The following is a 6,682-nucleotide window of genomic DNA, read 5'->3' as shown; positions in this document are numbered from 1 at the left end:
AGTAGCACTGGCACGTTTACAGACAAGCATGTGTGTAAATGTTTTCCTGAATCAGGAAATATTGCAAGGAGGCTGCAATATTTTTTCCCTGTTTGTTTCAGCAGCAAGAACAAGTATGGACAAAATTCTTTTATTGTGAGTAAGCAGGGTATTTAGGCTAGGATCTACTGTCTCTTCTCCTCCCTCCAGCATTATTGTCAGCAGATGCATTTGCAAACCAGAAAAAACTTCTGCTGTGTGCAGGTAGGTTTTGATAGCAAGTCTGAGCCAGCAGCTGCTCTCAGTTGCCCACTCTTTGTTTGTAATTTAGCCAAGCAGCTACAGCTCCTACTACACGAAACAGAGAATGAAATACAGTGAAGCAGAAGCAGGAGAGGCCTTTAGTGAGATTGGGAAGGCGTTACCGGAGGAGGAGGTCACATGCCAGGGGAGATCGGCCACCTGACCTTGGCAGCAGTGTGCCGCCCAGGCGCTTGCCTCAACCCGCCACCAGCGACCTCCTCCCCATCGCGCACGAGGCACCAGCACGCGGCCTCCGCCCGACCACCCTGCACCAGTGCCCTGTGGCTGGGTTTGCTGAGACCCAATCCCCAGGCCTTCCTCGGTCTTCCTGGCCTCCTCTGGCCTTCCCCAGGCCTCTTCCCGGCCTTCCTTCCCCAGCAACAGTGGGGCAGCAGCCAATGGGGCCGGGCCGGGTCAGGGCGGCAGGGCGGCGGCAGCGGCGGCGCGGGCCTTTGTGCAGGGTGGCAGGTGACCACAGCGGGGAACAAAGCGAGGTCAGGGCGGGAGCCGGGTCCCTTTTCTCAGGCCCATGTTCTCCACTCCTCACAATCTGTCTGAATTTAACTTGCCATTGAGGGCCCTGGCTGTAGAAAACAGCTTTATGTCGACTAATCCAGGCAGAAGTAAGAGTAGACACAGAGACAGGTTTGAAGGCGGGGATGTGGCTATTCTGCTGCCTCTTTTTTTTTTTGGCTTTTTTTTTCCCTCCCCCTCCCTTCCCCTCTGCCTCCAGTGAAAAGTTTTCTGAACAAAAAAAAAAAATGGTGACAAGATTAATCAGCCCGTGGAGCTGAAACACATGCTTGACTTAAACAACCTCTTTGCTGTTATTAACAACTGCTCCAGCATTTCTGTTGTTATGCTAATGGTACAGATTAGAGTAAAATCTATTCCTTCTTTGCTGAACAGCCCAATTGATAGAGGCCAATCTATTTTTCTCGCCTGTTTTCTTTTTTTCTCCAGGCACAAGTGTTTGCAGCAGCAAGAACAACAGAACATTTAAAAAAAATGCACACAAAAGTAACTAGCCCCCACATACACTAAAATCATTAATAAATACAAATCTATATTGGTCTCCACTACAACCTGGAAATAATGTCTGGGTGTTGTAAGACAGGCTGACCACAAAAGACAGGAAATTCAACATAGTGGCTGATGCCCTACCTTTAACTCTTTCGTTCTTCTTCTGTGCAGACACAGAGTGCCTGGTAAAGGAGACGGCTTTGATTAGTTTTAATACATTCGCGGAATGAAAAATGGAGAAGACAGCGTTGCTGGCAAGTCCTGCTGAGGGCAGCTTGACTCAACACCAGATTGCACGCTGGAGCATCATTGGGATGGAAGGGGACAGTCCTGTTGCCAGCACAGGCCATAGGGCCATTTGCTCTTTGGCATCAACAGGAGCAGGATAGGTGCTGAGTGTCAGCCTGCGCTTGGCAGTTTGTGTCTTCTGTTAACTTGGGTCAGACTCTAAATGCTCTTTAATTTTTCTCTATTTTTCCCACTGCCTTTTTAGTAATCAAAGACTGGAACCTGTTTCACAGGTGACAACAAAGCTGACATTGCAACGTATGAGTTTATGATATGCTAAATAGTTAAAAGCCTGAAGTGTCTGACATATCAGAGAGGAGCTTTCAAGCAGGTAATAGCCACTGAGTAAGAATGAATATACCATCAACTTCCATATGCAGCATGCATATAGTATTTACGTTAAACCCTGTATCACTTTCTCTGGATTTGAATTGTTCCTATATAAATAAGTAGAAACTGGTTCTGCCTCATCCTAAGCCAACATAAGTCTGTGAGACTCCTCCCACGAACTTTGCTGATTTCTAGATTTGGCCCTACCACTGTCTCTGTATAGTCACTTCTCAGTGGCAAACATTTGCTGCTGCCTACTAGTTTCTTCAGCCTCCCTGGTCCCATTCACAACTGGTTGATACTGTAAACTTGTGCAAGTTCAATGTTCAATGAGTTCAATGAGTTTCCAAGATCCACTTCTGAAACCTGTAGTAACAGCAGGCTGATCTGCCTGGGTCCAAAGATGTTAACGATTCTCCTGGGCCAAGTCTGGATTTGGAGGTCAGCACTTTGCTAGCATTAAATTTGATCAGACAGATTTCATAATTTCACAGAGTCAGAGACCACAGGGATTTTTAGATCATCTGCTCTGACTTTCTGCATACCATATGCCGTCACATTTCACACAGTTATTCCCATATTGAGCCTAATTACCTGTACTTGATTAAAACAGATCACCCATCCTATCCTAATGAGATGAAATTTAAAAAATGGGAAACTAATACCTCCTCTGGTAGTTTGTGCCAGTGTTTTAATGACCTTCACTCTACAAAAACATGTGCCTGGTTTTATGTTTGAGTAGACTTGGCTTCAGTGTTCATTTTTGCCTGATTTGGCTCTACTGGAGTAAAAGAGCCTTCCTGAACCTGGTATTTTCATCTTGTGAAAGTATGCGTATTTCTTTGCAATCTTTGTGTCTTTATGTCTTTTTTTTTTTTTTTTACAATATAAACTGGTTGAACTCCTCAGAGTGTTTACTGGAAGCCACTTTCTTGACCTTTCTTTGGTGTTAAGTGGGAATTGCCTACTCTCACTTACTAATCCTGCACAGGCACCTAAGGACTGCTTTGACCCCTTTGCCATAGACATGCTTAGGCAGCATGTCTACCATGAGTGCCAACCCTCTCCAAAACTGACATATTCCACTTTTTCAAGGAGTGGCTCACCTTCTCTGCTTCTAAGTATGCACTATTTTGCAGTATTAAACACATTATGTTTGTCTGACACATTATCATATTGTTCCATATTACTTCTACATCCTCAACCATTCTACTAATCCTTGTATGTATATGTGCATTTAGCAGGACAATTTTTTACTCCAAGATGAGCAGGATGAGGCTCGCATCTGTCTGCTGTTACGCACACTAGGAACAAATTCATTGAAAGATAGTTACCCGGAGACAACTTCTCTTCAATACAAGCCAGTATCTAGCTATTCATCTATTTATCATATGATCTACTGGTATTTTAAAGAACTGCTGTCCTAATTAATGTCCCATGGCATGAACACTGCATGGAATATATCATAACTCTGTAGTTACCTTCAAAAGTCAAATTTTGAATCTCATTGAAGAAGGAGTTGGCACTTATTTGACAAGATCAGCTTTCTTTGGTGTCATTAATCCAAAGATATTTCCATCTTCTAATTCTTTATCGATTAAAATCTATACCAGTCTAAGCATTATTTCCTCCCAAATAAATGGTAGGCTAATTGGGTCACTGTTACTTGGGTCATCTTACTTGCCCTGTTTGAATATTAGCAGGCCTTTTACCCTCTGTGCAGTTGGAATATCCTCTGTATTCTGAGTTGAATTGAAAAGGAATGTCAACTGAAGCTGAAGATTTCCTCAGCCTGTGGTTTCTGAACTTCTGGGTATAAGTTACTGAGCCCTGGTGGTTTATAAATTATTATCACTAAAAGATGTTGCTTCGCTTTCCTCACGGTAACCCTGTGTCTGAAAGGAGTTTCAATAATCTTCATAAAATAGAAATATACCAAGAAAATGGTACATGAAAATGGCTGTGAAATACCTATTTTTCCATATCCAGAGAACCTTTTTTCATAATCTCCATCTGGTAATATTTATATCTCATCATTGGGATTTCTTTTGTTTCTGCTGTAGTTTAAAAAATCCTGTCCATTGTCTTCAGCAACTTCATGTAGGGATTTACTCAACTTTGGCTTTCCTTTATCAGTTTTCTGCATTTCATCCCTTATTACATCCTTTGTTCTCGATTTTATCTTTTTCATTACACTTTCTTATTTCTGACTGCTGCTTTCAGTATTTTGCCAATGCCTTGTTGTTTCTTATGATAAGCACAGTTACAGTAAAATATCACTTCTATCCAGAGTAAATACAAGAATGTACTGCACTTATAGCATATCAAAACTGTGATAGGCTCCCTAAGGGAAATCTAACAAATCACAAACAAACTCTTTGTTAATCCATGCAAAGCAGAGGAAAGGATATGTATACCAACAGGTCGGTGACTGCAGCCCAAAGCTGCAGGCTGCACCACTGCATTCTCATGACCACATCACATTGGCGAGAGCATCAAAACCAGTTCAAGAAATCCCAGGCAGAAACGTGGATGTGTGTGACACATGGTAGGTGTGCAGTCTCTGGCAGGACTGTCTCAGTGTGCTGTAGTCATACCGCACATGAGCAATGGCCCAACAGCTGGCCAGAGACACTGCTCTGCTTGGGTGTATGAACATTGGGAACCCCTTGAATGCAGAGGTGTGAGGGAGAGAGGGCCTACAGCCGGTTTAGGGCACTGCCACTCCTCATCTCCAAGTAAATCTGCAAGTAGGCTCAGCTCCCTGGATAATTCTGTGTGAAACCAACATCAAAGCCCATGTGGTATTAGCTGTTTCTTAAACAGAGAGAGAAATCCAGGCATTTTGATCCACCTACTAGGTAAAAGAAATTCTTATTCTGCACTGAAGAAATAGTGTTCCTGGGAAGAATGTCCTCCCCTACATTCAAGTAAGAACTCAACTACAAAAAAAACAACAGAATAAATATTTATGATTTTCACCCATATACCTTCAAGTCATGAGTTTTTTAAACAGGATTTCAATATCTGCTTGCAAGTCAAATACTTCCCACAGTGAGAATTCATCTCTACACAGCACAAGACCTGTCAGATTTACCATAGGTCACTTTTCCCTCTCTCATTTGGAACATGTAGGATGTCATCATTTCTTGCTCCAGTTTAGCTGGTGGGGAGCAGTAGGAGAAAAGTGAGAGGAGAAACATGTTGGGCTCTGATGCCAAATCCCTGAGTCTGAGCTTCATGGAAACAATGCCAAAATATGGATTAGGCAATATAGGAGCCAAGATGCTGTACAGAAACTCATTGCCAAATTTTAAAGAAAACTACTGCCCTTCAAGAGGAAACTATTAAATTTTAAGAAGAGTCACCACATGGGCCAGCACTAATGCCTCTTAGAGCCAATAACTGCAACCCAACATAGGATTTTACAAACGGTTGAAGCCAACTATTCTTGCGAATCCAGGAGGAAAGAGTAAAAGTGATATAATTGCTGCTATATTATTATTATTATCATTGCATAATTTTTTATTCCTAATACTGCAGCCAGAGTCAGTGAAGCTCCTTTCACAGTAGATATAGTCAAGAAAACTGAACAAAACTCTGCAATTTCCATTCACCAGTATTCACACGATTTGCTTTGGTCCACATACCATGCAATCCCTGGTTTACCCAGAAATATCTTGTAGACAGAAGCTGTGTCTAAAAATAAGCCAGCAAAAGAACTAAACACAGTAATAAAGAGACTTTGTTGATATGTGTAACATTTTCAGAGGATTGCACAACATCTAGCAATAAACACTTTTCCAAGATTTAACTACTCCATCATTAGTTGTGTTGTGCACTGCCTCTTCTGTTGTTCATACTTCTCTAGCATTACAAAGTACTATTTGTGGACCCATTCTATTTAGGCATCAGCACTCTGTTGAACAGTACCAGATTTTGTGGTCTTGCAAACCAGTTACTGGTTGGAGAAGAAGTGATACAGAATCTGGAGATTTTCTCAGTGTGGGAGTTATCAGGCTTTCTGGATCAGAGACTTGTGACTGCCATTCACATTTCTGTCAGTCATGAGGTATCTTAAACATTCACCTTTTAGCAGAATGCACGCTAAAAGGAAGGTTGTTCCATAAACCAGCTCCTTGGATGGCTAATGCTGTACTGTGCTTAGACTGGGAAACCACTGGTTAGACAGTATTTTAGAAAAACTCCAGGAGCTAGAGTTTTTGAAATGAATCAGAACATATTAAAGAAATACCTAGACTCTGCATCATTGTCTTAGGGTTTGGCTGCAAAAAGCTTTGTAGGCTGACACAAGCTCACTCTGCCCACACTCCAGGCAAGCACGAAGTCTTTCCACCCTAGTCAAAATGAAGGAAACTTTGTTCTAACAGCCATGCAGCTGTATTAGTGCTGCATAGATCCAAGGTGGTTTCTGCTGCATCTCTTAGCAAGACTTCTTAGCAAAGGCGCAGCATCCCTCTAGCTACAACTTCCAGTTCGAAGCTGTCATGGGTCCAGCTACCTCCTTGAATAAGCAAAGCATCTGTGAAGTATCACATAGCTATCACATCATACAATAATGTATTCTGTATGCTCTGTGTGCTTGAGAGATGGGCAAAAATCACTCAAAAGTCCATTGTCTTAGGCCTCTCGGCAAAAAATATTGCTGTGCGATTCAGCAGAAACAATTCTCTTTCTAGAATTCACTCTACTTAGAAAGAAACAGAGGTGAAAATCTTCTAATGCTGGAAATGAGCTC

This window comes from Mesitornis unicolor, unplaced genomic scaffold (genome assembly GCF_000695765.1).
Source record: "Mesitornis unicolor isolate BGI_N332 unplaced genomic scaffold, ASM69576v1 scaffold13166, whole genome shotgun sequence".
In the NCBI taxonomy this organism is placed as follows: domain Eukaryota; kingdom Metazoa; phylum Chordata; class Aves; order Mesitornithiformes; family Mesitornithidae; genus Mesitornis; species Mesitornis unicolor.
The sequence above is the reverse complement of the archived record's forward strand: the minus strand, read 5'-3'. Positions refer to the sequence as shown.